At 38.6% G+C, this 12,322-nt stretch overlaps 1 protein-coding gene across 3 annotated transcripts in view; it reads right to left on the bottom strand.

Annotated features, from left to right (window-relative positions):
- Cdh20 (cadherin 20) overlaps positions 1-12,322 on the bottom strand; it is a 245,525-nt gene that overhangs the window by 207,375 nt on the left and 25,828 nt on the right. The gene's annotated exons all lie outside the window — the stretch shown is intronic.

Below are 12,322 nucleotides of genomic sequence, written 5' to 3'. Positions count from 1 at the left end.
CACAGATTTAGCCAGAGGTTATGAAAAGTCATTGCTTTATAACTCCTAATGAGCTGCTTTCCTTTCAACCAGTTATTAGCCTTTCTTGAGACTAAATCCTCTGGGCAGCTGTCAGTCATTATTGCATAATGACACATAGGGCATGGAATTTCTCTTGGAAGGAAAAGAACTCTTTTTTCTTTTTCTTTCTCTTCAGTTCTAGCAAATGTTCTTTCTGTTTCTAAGGCAATGCACATATTTATATCCATGTATGCAAATGGGTTACAAAACAGTTGTGACCTTATTTTCCTGAGTTCAACCTTCTCAATTCAGTAAATACTATGTTCTGATAATATGAACAATAACACCAAGGAAGACTGCAGTAGCAACTCAGCATACAAAACCTGTAACAAGGTGCAGCCCAGGACAGATACCATATTATTATCATCAGTGGTGTTTTTCCCCCAGTTGGGACACAAATCAAAAGCAAGTCAAGCAGCACTAATGAAGAAATACTAGCCCTGGGCTTGGTTTCTCAGGGATAGTACAGGCTGTCTGATGAGTATGAAGCACATGGCACAGCTGATCAGCCACAGATTCCTAACCCCTTTCCAGGGCTCTTTTCAAGAAAACCTAAGTGGCAGATTTAACGGGTTTGTGAGTGAGAGTGCACATGTGAAGGCACATGTGCATGGATGCTAGAGTCAGCTTTAGCTTCTCCTCCTCAGGAGGCTGTCATTTTGTTTACTGATTGTGATGGCTTGAAAGAACATGGCCCCATAGACACACAGGGAGTCGTGCACTATTATGAGGTGTAGAATTGCCAGAGTAGGCAGGGCTTTATTGGAGGAAGTATGTCGTTGTTACTTCTGGCTGCCTGCAGATCTAAATGTAGAACTCATAGTTCCTTCTCCAGCATCATGTCTGCCTGCCTGACGCCAGGCTTTTCACCATGATGGTAATGGATGAAACCTCTGAAACTATAAGCCAATTCCACTGAAATGTTTTCCTTTATAATAGTTGCCACAGTCATGGTGTCTCTTCATAGAAAACCCTTAACTGAACATTGAGTTCACCTGCATGTTACCATGCTTCCCACAATGATGATAACTGACTGAATCTCTGAAACTGTAAGCCAGTCTCAAATAAAATATTTTCCTTTAAATGTGTTTTGCATTATGTTATGTCTCCAAACCTATGAAAGCCAGGGAGTGGAATGTGGTAGTTTGTGTAGTTATGACACTCATAGATGCATGTGTTGAATTCTTGCCCCATGGGAATGCCACTATTAGGGGATGTGACCTTGTTGGAATAGGTATGGCCTTCTTAGAGGAAGTGTGTCACTGTGGGGATGGTCTTTGAGGTCTCCTATGCTCAAACTCTGTCCAGTGTGGAATTTTATTCTCCTTCTGCTGCCTGTGGATTAAGATCTAGAACTCTCAGCAACCCCAACACCAAGTCTTAGGATTACCATACCTGGCTTTAGATATGGGTGCTGGGGACTCAGAGTCAGGTCCTCATGCTTGCGCTGCAAGCACGTTACCAACTCAGCTATTCCCCCAGGTCCTAGGATTGTTTTGTTCTTAAAATTCTTTCTCAATTCAGAGCATCTGACCTGAGATCATAGCTCTATCAACAAAGATTTCCATTAAATGTCTCCTTTGGCACTCAATAAAATAGATTTTATTGCTATTATAACTATTTCTGTGGTCTCTTGGCTCATCTAAGTTTCTTATAGTTTGATAAAATTCTCATGTGTTAAAAGAATATTCTGGTTGTGGTTTTCAAGTTAAAATTGGTCTGTTATTGGTTAATGACATTTTTCAAAGGAGATGCTTTTGATGTTGTTTGCAATCAGAGAAGTCAATATCTCAATGGAAAAGTTTATAACCTTTGACCAAGCAAGTTTCAGTTATAGAAGATAAATAAGTTATAGAAACATGTGATGTGCAGTACAGTGGCTACTGGCAAAGCAAACTGGCTAAGTGGGTAGACCTTAAACTCTTATTAATCTCTCTCTCTCTCTCTCTCTCTCTCTCTCTCTCTCACACACACACACACACACACACACACACACACACATTCTACATACATACACACACACCACATACACACATATACATTCCACATACACACAGACATACAGACATACACACACTCTACATACACACACAAATATTTTACACACACATACACACATGCAACTTCACGGTGTGACAATTGTGTGAGCTAATGGATAGACTGTTGTGGGTGATGATCAAGCTATATATCTTAAAGATATACAATTTGTATTTATGAAAAGAAAAAAATGCTCATATTAGAAAAGTAACCTGGTAATTATAACAAATACATTCATGACAACTACCCTATATTCTGTCTCTATTAGAAGTAAATCATACATGTACCATTTTCAAAAGAGCCACCTTGTGGGAAAAGAGCAGGGCAGGCAGCAAGTGTCCTGTCAACTTTGAAGAAGTATCACCAGAGACACACACACCAGGCTCAATAGGAAAGCCTGTCTTTTCAGATGTTTTTTGTGCAGAGGACATAAGTGCATATCAACAGAGGAAGCACAGATGAGAACAGAAATCTTAGTTAAGAAGACTGAGAATTAAAAGGAACTCTTGAAAATGGAAGTATCAGCGTGTTCTCCCTCTCAGTGCATTGCCTGAAAGCATGGGACTCAGCACAGAGCGTTTGCATTTGAACTGGGCACAATCTTGGTTTATTTACTTTGGAGAATCTTGTTCATGTATTCAATGAAACACAATCATATCTACCCCCTATTTGCCCTTCTAAATTCCTCTCTAACTCCAGGTCATGTTATCCTCCCAACTTCTGGTTTTGTTTGTTTGTTTGTTTGTTTTTTTAATAACCCACTAAGTGCTTTTACTGCTACCCATATGTGCATGCATATATAGCTATGCTCTGGAGCATAGAAAACCTACCAGTGGTCATAGCCTCAAAAAGAACACTTAATCCTCCCATAGCAGCTATCTACTGCCAATAGCTCCTTAGTAAGGGGTGGGGGCCTGGAGAGCACCTGTCTCATCTATTCTGGGATTGTAGCTGGCTTGATTTTATGCAGAACATGTGCAAGTAACCACAGCTGCTATGTGTTCATGTTTAAGATAGCCCTGCCATGTCTATAAGAATGCACTTCAAAGTACTCTGCCCATCTTTACATCTTCTGCCTCTTCTTTGCCCATGTTCTCTGAGCTGTGATTTTTGTGTAAAGAAAGTTATAAAGATGTGCCATTTAGAGCTGAAAATGAGTTTCCTCTTAGCAGTTTCAAAAGATGGGTAATTCCAAAGATGATATGCAATATTGTGCTTAGCATTATATATTCCTATTAAAGTATAGCTTCAATTAAAAGGGTTAAAAATCTATGGGGTCCAGATTCTTCCAAGCCCTGGAAGCAGCGCAGAGCAGTCATAGCAACCTGAATTTATTGTCTAGTTCTGTAGTAACAGGTGATTTGATCTTGAGTAGAGCAGATAACTTTGCTGGGCCTCCTGGAATCATCTGGAATATGCATCACCATGTAACATTGTTTCTAGAGAACAAATGGTGCTGTTTCTCTTCATTCCAATTCGGACAAACTGATGGTTCCTGCAGAATTTTCCCAGGTCCTAGGAATGATTTGTATTTTATCACTTAATTTTAGAAAAATTAATACACATACAATTTAGAAAAGATGCTTCTGTGAGAATTACCAAAGCAAGTCTGCCCTGGAAATCTCTGGACAGAAAGCAGCTGGGTATTGCTTAGTACCAGCCTCAGGTACCTTGTTAGGTCTTCTAATGAGGAGGAAGAAGACAGACTGCAATAGAGGAATTCATCTTGACTGGTCATTGTTGATTTTGAAAGTAGAGGGAGTCATAACCTGTATAATGCCAGCAGCTTCAGCCTCAAGAGAGGAGAAACACAAGAAGTCAAGGGTTCTCTCATAGAACTCTCAAGAAACAAAGTTCATCGATCACTAGGCTTAGGCTAGCTAGACCTGTTTTGCACTTTGGAACTGCACATCTTTAAGTTGATAACATTAAATTGGTTCAAGACGTGAAGGAGGAAATGCTACAGCAGCCCCAGGCCATGCATGTCACCAGCGCACTTGATTTCTTTTACCATGAAACTGCATTTCCTTAAGAACATGCCTAGTTTTCCTTTGTGCTGGTTTTATCTCTCTTGGGTTCAAAGCTTTTCAGGCTCTGGACGGCTTCCTCCGTCTCTATTGTAAAGTACATGCAAAACAGTTTTAAAGGCTCTTGGAGAGCTTCTTCTCTTCTGGCTTTCTTAAGAATCTCAGTCTCTGTTAGGGTGCACCCTTGTTCTACATAAAAGGAAACATTTGAAAAATGTGCACTTTACCCAAAGGACCAGTGAGGCCCTTTATGCTAAAGCACACAATGGGCCCATTTTCTTAGTCTTCCTTTCTCTCTGAAATGACTTTGCAATCTTGTAACTCTTAAGTTCCAAGAGAGATGGCCATTAGTTTAATAAGAATTAGTGACCAATCTTACCTTTTTGAGCCCTAATGTATTCATGTTCTCTTTCCACAAGCTTCAGATACAATGCTACAGCTTTTTATGGTAACATCATTGCATAAAATAACACTTAATAGATGATAGGCTTGTAAGAACACAGCCATGCAAGGAGAGACTGCTTCTCACTATCTCTGCTTTGCTTCCCTATTGGAGATAAAATTAAACAAGAGAATTAGGGAAAGGGGTGTGTGTGTGTGTGTGTGTTTGTGTGTGCGCGTGTGTGCATGTTCTGTGTGTGTATGCATGTGTATATGTAATGTGTGTGTGCATGTGTGTTTTATGTGTGGGAACTATTTGCAAGCCTTCAAGTAGCATTCAAGTTTTTTCTTGACTAATTTGTATAATTAATGAGTTTCAATTATAATTAAGACGTGCCTGAAATCTCAGATGATGGCTACTCATCACAGATTAACTTCACATTAATAAGTAAGAAATGCATATCACATCATGCTTGTAACTGACCTTAGTTGCTGTTCTGTAAAAAGGAAAAATGTGTAAAACCAGAAGCATTTGTGGGAATGTCCAGTTGTCTAGTGCATATCTTAGGGGAATAATATCAAACAAAAAACAGACATTGAATTTAATTTCCTTAACTACATAACATGTAATTTGATAATGTCTAAGGAAGTTTAAAATGGTTAAGAGTACTGTAAGAAGGCAGAAGCCCATGCTGTCTAACTCTTGAAAGCTCCCCCAGTATTTGCAGTACTTACCACAAATACTGTCTACATTAATGATGTTGGTTTAGAGTCCTTGCTTCATACCAAATGGCAGAGTGTGAGTTTATTTTTCTCTGGCCCCTGACATTTACACAAGAAATGAATCGTATGTAGGATAAGAGCACTCTGAAGGCCAGTTTTGGAAGTAAATGAGATTTGAGAGTTTAATATTACAGATAATTGATAAAGACCTCAAAATAGTGTGCATTCACCAGAAGTCATTATATATTTATGGGTATATATATATATATATATATATATATATATATATGTGTATATACACACACATATATGTATGTTTATATACATGTATATATATGTATATATATATTTGTGTGTGTAGTATGTATATGTATGTACTACATATACATTATCATATACATATATATAATATATATGTATGTGTAGTATGTATATATAATGTATGTATACATGTGTATGTTTTATGTGTGTGTATGTATATGTATGTATTACATATACATTATCATATATATATCATATATCATATATATATATATATATATATATATATATATATATATATATCCCCTTAAGAAATTCATGAAAGAGGCAAAGAAGATAAGAAGAAAAAACATTGGGCCAGGGCTAGTGGGCAAGTATCTGTCTCTCACCAGCTCTGACAATCATATTGTTTATAATTTTAGAGTTCTATTTTTCACTTGAAGTGCAGGAAATAGGTATCTGAGCTTCTGATACACAAAGTAAAAGGAATTTTAAATACCTTGAATCTTTACCTAGAGAATGTAAAATGCATTTGTTGTTATGTTGTCACCTTTTCCTAACTTTTCTGCAATTTCACTTTTTAAGTTCGGAAGGCAGGAGAATAGCAGGAAGGTGGGTTTATGGGCCCTAAGCCTGCCTCACATGTGCTGTTTGGCTGTGAAAGGCTCACTCACCATCCCTGGAGAGGAATTTTCCCCTATAAAATATACATGGATAATCAGCAGGTTGCTATAAGGCAAAGACAATGTTGGGAATACAAGGCATAGCATAACTACCAATTAATAGAGGTATTAAAGTCTAGAAAAAGACAAATGATTATCTTAGATCAGGGCATCTTATCATCTTTGCTGATGGGTAAGCTAGTTGTATTTTCTATCCTATTATGTTCTAATAATTTTGTAAGATAGAATAAATTGACATGCTAGTAAACTTAAATAAAAACTACATCCACTTAAAATTCACTTTTAGATTTAATAGACAAACTATTTCTCTGTTAGATTACTGTAAACATTGCCAAACATAGTCTTTCTATATTCAGCTATTTATGGCCAGGCATTGGCAGGCATGCAAATGATTTCTGATGGTTCCAGTGCTCCTATTGCCACCATTGGCCAGCAAAGACTTCAAATCATCCTATTCAACAGTTGCTATTCTGTCTCTCTCTCTCTCTCTCTCTCTCTCTCTCTCTCTCTTTCTCTCTCTCTCTCTCTACACACACACACACACACACACACACACACACACACACACACACAAAATTCCAGAGGCTGTTTGATTTAGATGATCATTCATAAATAAAAATCAAGTCAATTGAACAACCAATTATAGAAAAACCAATTACTATCTAGAAAGGCAACTCATTCCCTTGTTTAAAGTGCTTCTTCATGATATTCTGTTAGGTGTGAATGTGGGGAGTGTCCTAGAGTTCATGTGGTCACCATTTTTCCTTTGCTCTGCTACCACCACACCACACAACACAACACAGCCAGGGCAAGCCATGGAGAAGAGCCTGTGGAGTTTGCTGTTCATGGACTCATTCACATTTTGTTGTTCTCTTTGAAGGGATGGCTAAATGCTTGCATAGAAGATCAGTGACAGTCATATCCTTAGAGAGGAGATTACAGTGAGCCTGCACATCATACTTGTGGGAAATACTGAGGCAAGAGTCATGATGGTTTCTACACTGCTAATTACCAGGGTTCAAACAATATGGTTTCTATGTATCATACCTAAAACAGCAAGAGAAAGTGGTAAGTCTGCAAAGCTTGCATGATCTGGGAAGCAACTTCAGGAAATTCTGTCTTCCGTCTTGGTAGTTATGGGGTAATTTCTTTTTCCTTGTTTATATTTTCTTACTTTCATTAGCATATAAAGTCAAGGGTTTGGTTTTTGACTTTTCCCCTGTCCATTGTTAAACCTCCTCCCATCTGTAGTGGTGCACACATCCCAGATTATGCCTTTCTTCCTCATTAGTCCTCTTTCCACCTCCATTACATGTGTGTGGTTCCCTTCTTCCCCCTGTCCACTTTTATATTCTTCTCTTCTTCTCACCATCCCCTTTCTAGTTTCATATCTCATACCCACACCCACACATACAAACCTCACAATCTAGGATCCACACACGACAGTCAACAGCCTTCGTTTGTCCTCTTGGGTCTGAGATATCCTCACTTAATGTAACAATGTCCAAGATCCATCCATTTTTTGCCAGGAACACTCTTGTTGATTTTGTTCTGTGATTGTACTACATGTCTACAAGTGGAGCATCAGTGTGATGGGCTTGGCACAGCCTCCCTGCTCTGTGAACCTTTGCTTTCCTCTCCAGGTCCTTCTTCTTTAAGAGGTCCACTCCCTTTTAATGGTCTTTAGTTTGGGGCTTATGCACCACTTGTGAAACTGGGTATTTCTTGGGCAGAGTTGTTTCTTTTGTATTATATTCCATCTTTAATTATTTAGTGAATAACCACTCCATCAATTCATTTATCCTTTCCCTATTAGGTTTTAAGAATAGGGAATTGTTAAAGCATGAGCTATGCCCCCTCCTTCTACCCACTGAAAAATTTGGGGCACTTTTTGTCAAAATGGAACCTACAGATCATCTATAACAAAACCACCCACAGAAGTCATAGAAGTGGTTCTCTGGTTTCATGTGCCATCTCTATAATGTCAGATGTTAGAGGATCCCTAGAGAAACTTGTAGTCAATACAGATACTCCATGATACCCACCTTCATTTATGTAGATGAAATTCTAGTGGAAAGAAACAAAATGCGTATTTGAAATGGTTTCTGGTCATAACACATACTGAAGTATGGCAACTACTCTTTCTTTAGGATATTGGTAATAATGACCAATAGTGAACAAGCAGTGTGTTTTTACTAAGGGATGTCTATCTGTGTCATTCTGCACAGGAACAGAATGCACACTAATGTTAGAGGGCAGGAGCACCTTGGCCCTGCATTTTCCATGGAGTAGGAGCTGACACAGGAGGAAAAGGATGATAGATGATTCCTAATCACCAGTTCCTAAACCCAGGTTAGCAAGACCAATTTTGGGTCACCTCTAAGAATCATTCATTTCCTCCACAGATGGTTAACCCTCCATAAGATATTCAAGCACTGTCTTCCCTTTAGGAAGAGTCTCCACGAATAGAGCAATTCTCTACTTTTCTCTGAACTGTACAAAGCCTCGGGCTTAGAAAGAAGGACATGCCTTATTTGGCAGTGTTTTCACGTCTACTTCACTCAGCTAATCGATGCTTCCTAGCCTCAGTGGTGAAGCCACAGTGAAAGGAAAAATTAAGTTTTAGAAACTTGGTCATGAAAATGTTTTCATTTAGGTCCAGGAACGAAAATGAAAAGGATTTTTAAGCTTAGTACATTTTTTTGTCTTCTGTCCTTATACTTTTGTTTGTTCTAGTCTCTGTCCTTATAGCTATACAAAGGCATATAAGGGAAGATTTGTAGCAAAAACTCTTTAGAAGGCTTACACATGCTAAATGTTAACTTTCTAGGATGAGGACAATTGAGTCCCATTTCATTTCTGCAAAGTGCATTGCGAATGATGCAAAACATTAGTTAGAATAATTATACCACATACCACATTTGAATCAGGAACAGACAGTAAAAAAAATTGCATGCAAAGATGTGGAGATATGTCTATTATAGAACATGAAAACTGAAGGTTACAATTGTTCATTTCAAGAAGTGACTAAAAATGTTTGTGAGAAGTACCAAATGTACACTCTTACATTTAAAAGTTAAAAGAGTACAGGAACAGTTCTGAATAACAGTTCTTAGAACACAGAGAGCCATTATGAGAACATGAAAATAATGTGGATTCTTATCTGAGTCAATGAAAAGCAGAGGTTTACAGATGATGAAGGAAACAAAGGTTCAATAGATGCTTAACTCCTTAACTATATTTTATGGAATACATTTTATGATTAAAAAAACAAAAACCTTTAAAACAGCCAACTGAAACATACAAGAATTTGAGAAAACATAAAATGTCACTGGAAAATTCAAATAGCACCAGCATTGTGATTTTATTTTCACTTCAAAGGAAGACTGTAGTAGAGAGAAGAGCTGGCAGCTCAGGATAGAGCAGAAAGCCCACAGATCCATTGATTATGTTAGAGGTGTGAACTACCCACTGAGCACCTGAGCTGGCTGGGTACTTGGCCAGACTGCATGTAGCACTGAGACAGGAAACCTCCTGGGAAGAAGTTGTGTCCTAGCAGAGGGAGGGTAGGGGTTGTTAAGATGCAGAGACATTAACAGCAGCATGTGTCACATAGCAAGAAATGCTATTTAAAAATCAAAGGTAACAGCGAAGACACAGACTAAAAGATGGAGTGTCCGGGGATGCAGCTCAGCTGTCAAGTGCTTGCCTACAGGGATAAGGCTCCAGGTTTGCCCACTGTACCCAACCAAAGCAAAGAACAGCTACAAACTGGGAACAAAATAAGAGTAGAAGAGAAGGAAGAGAAAGGAGAAAGAAAAAAGAAGGAAAAAGAAAAGAAGTGGGGGAGGGAATAGGGAACAATTGGAAGTTGAAGTGGAAACACATGTTAGCATGACAAATCAGGTATAGCTGCTCATAGGAGGTGACCTGTGCAGAATCCTACAGGCAGCAGACCTGTGAGATAGAGACAGATTTGAGGAAGACACGTCTTAGAAGAGGGAATGGCATTAGGGTCAGGAGGCAGGAATGACAACCGTGTATTTTAGAAACAGAAGCTAGGATGGGTGAATATGAGGAAGAGAGATGGAGTCAGTAGGAAAGGCTGGCTAAGGAGTTGCATTGGTTCCCTATCTTGTTCAGCCCCCTTCTCTTTATAGAAGCCTGAATTTGTGGGTAGAGGTAGTTACCAAGCTTAGAAAAGGCCCAAAGAGAAATACCAATACTTGATTTTATTTTGTTGCAATAGTCTGATGATATTTTTCTGGGCAAAGATAGGAATGCTCCTGGGGGCACATTTTAGAAAAACAGTTATTTTCACGACTATAAAACACATCCAACAATCCCATCTATATTTGCTCCTTGCCTTTTCTCTTCCTTCCTGTCTGGAATATTGACACACTGCTTAGAAATAAAGCAGCCATTTTGTAACTGTAGGGACAAAAGCCACATGGAAAGCCTCACAGAGAGCATTTGGTTTCTTAATAGCTGGAGCTGTACCAGCCCTGTACTGCCAGCCTCTAGACTTTTTGATAAAGGAGAAAAAAAAATAGACCTCTTGTTTAGTGATGATGAATTTAAATATTACCCTTATTTGTGTGTGTGGTGATGTGCATGCCATTGTAGATGGGTTTTAATTCCAGCAGCTAAAATTGGAAGTGTTCAGGGTCAGTCATGAAGGTTTATTTTCAGAGGTAACGATTTCTGCTGGTGTTCTAATTGCAACAGGAAGACATTAACAGGTTTCAAGCAAAAGGCTGATATAATCTTTCTTTTTGTTGGAGACTAGCCTGACCACTGTGTGTAATTAGACAGCATGGAGACAGGATGGAAGCAGAGAGAACAATTAGAAGGCTGTTGTGAGAAAGGATGTGGCTCTTCCTCCATCTGATTTTCTACAAGCACTTTGGTACAGTTAGCTCTCTGAGATTAGGTGTTAAAATAGTGTCATTTGGCAAGCATTCAGGTAAATTCCTAGGTGTCTGCTAAAGCAGGATTCAGGACTTCTCTAAAGCCAACACTTCCAGGCCATGGCCACAGCATTCAGATTCTTGACATTTGCTTGCAGATGTTTGCATGATGGTGAGAGTTAATTGGTGGTTATCTTCTCTGTATCCTTGCCTGATTTAGCCTATCCATACCACAGTAAAATCTCCTTCCTCCTCAGTTTCCTTCTTTAGTTTCCTTTGCTACACTGTTAAAACATTAGCTAGAAATGTCAGCCGAACTACTTGTATGCTGCCTGCCATTAGGACCATCTTAATAGAAACTAAAAGACTTGAAAACTGAATAGATTGGGGTTATGTACTATCTGGGAATTGCTATTAGCTTGGAATTAAAATGGGGATTAGAAGAAAATGATGTTATCCTACTAGTTATTGATTAGTAAACTCTCTCCCTTTATGTATATAGGATATAGAAGAAAATAATTTCTCAAGATATAATACAACTGTCATTTTAGTACAGATCCAAGGTCCAGGAAAAGTAATATTTTGTGGATTCTGAGGAGATGGCCCATATAAAGATTTGAATTCAGATACCCAGCATCCATGTAAAAACCTGGACATGGTGTTAGACACCTACCATTCCAGTGCTAGGTAACCAAATATAGGTGGGTCTCTGGAGCTTGCTGGCAGCCAACATAGCTGAGTCAGTGAGCCCCTGGTTCAGTAAGGGACCCTGTCTCAAAAACAAGGTTGAGACCAATTGAAAAAGACACCTGGCCTCATATGCATATGCACACATGTACACAAAAGCACACATTCACAAATGTACATATCACACATGCATGTACACACACACAAAGAAGTAGTAATTTTATATAAATTCTACTTCTCTTACAAGTGGCTATTATTTTTTTTTCAAGAATATAGTTTTATTTATTTATTTTTTTTAGATATTTTCTTTATTTACATGTAAATTTCTCCATTCCCAGTTTCCCCTCCAAAAAACAAAGAAACAAACAAAAACAACAAAAACAAACCCCTGTTGCCTCCCACTTCCCCATGCCTGCTACCCCGCCCTCTCCCACTTTCTGGCCCTGGCATTCCTTTATACTGGGGCACAGAACCTTCACAGGGCTGAGGTCCTCTTCTCCTATTGCTGATCGAATTTGCAATCCTCTACTATACACATGCTGCCAGAACAATC

The sequence above is a fragment of the Mastomys coucha genome, unplaced genomic scaffold (assembly GCF_008632895.1).
Source record: "Mastomys coucha isolate ucsf_1 unplaced genomic scaffold, UCSF_Mcou_1 pScaffold1, whole genome shotgun sequence".
Taxonomy (NCBI): domain Eukaryota; kingdom Metazoa; phylum Chordata; class Mammalia; order Rodentia; family Muridae; genus Mastomys; species Mastomys coucha.
Note: the sequence above shows the minus strand (reverse complement) of the source record. Positions and strands in the feature narration are given on the sequence as shown.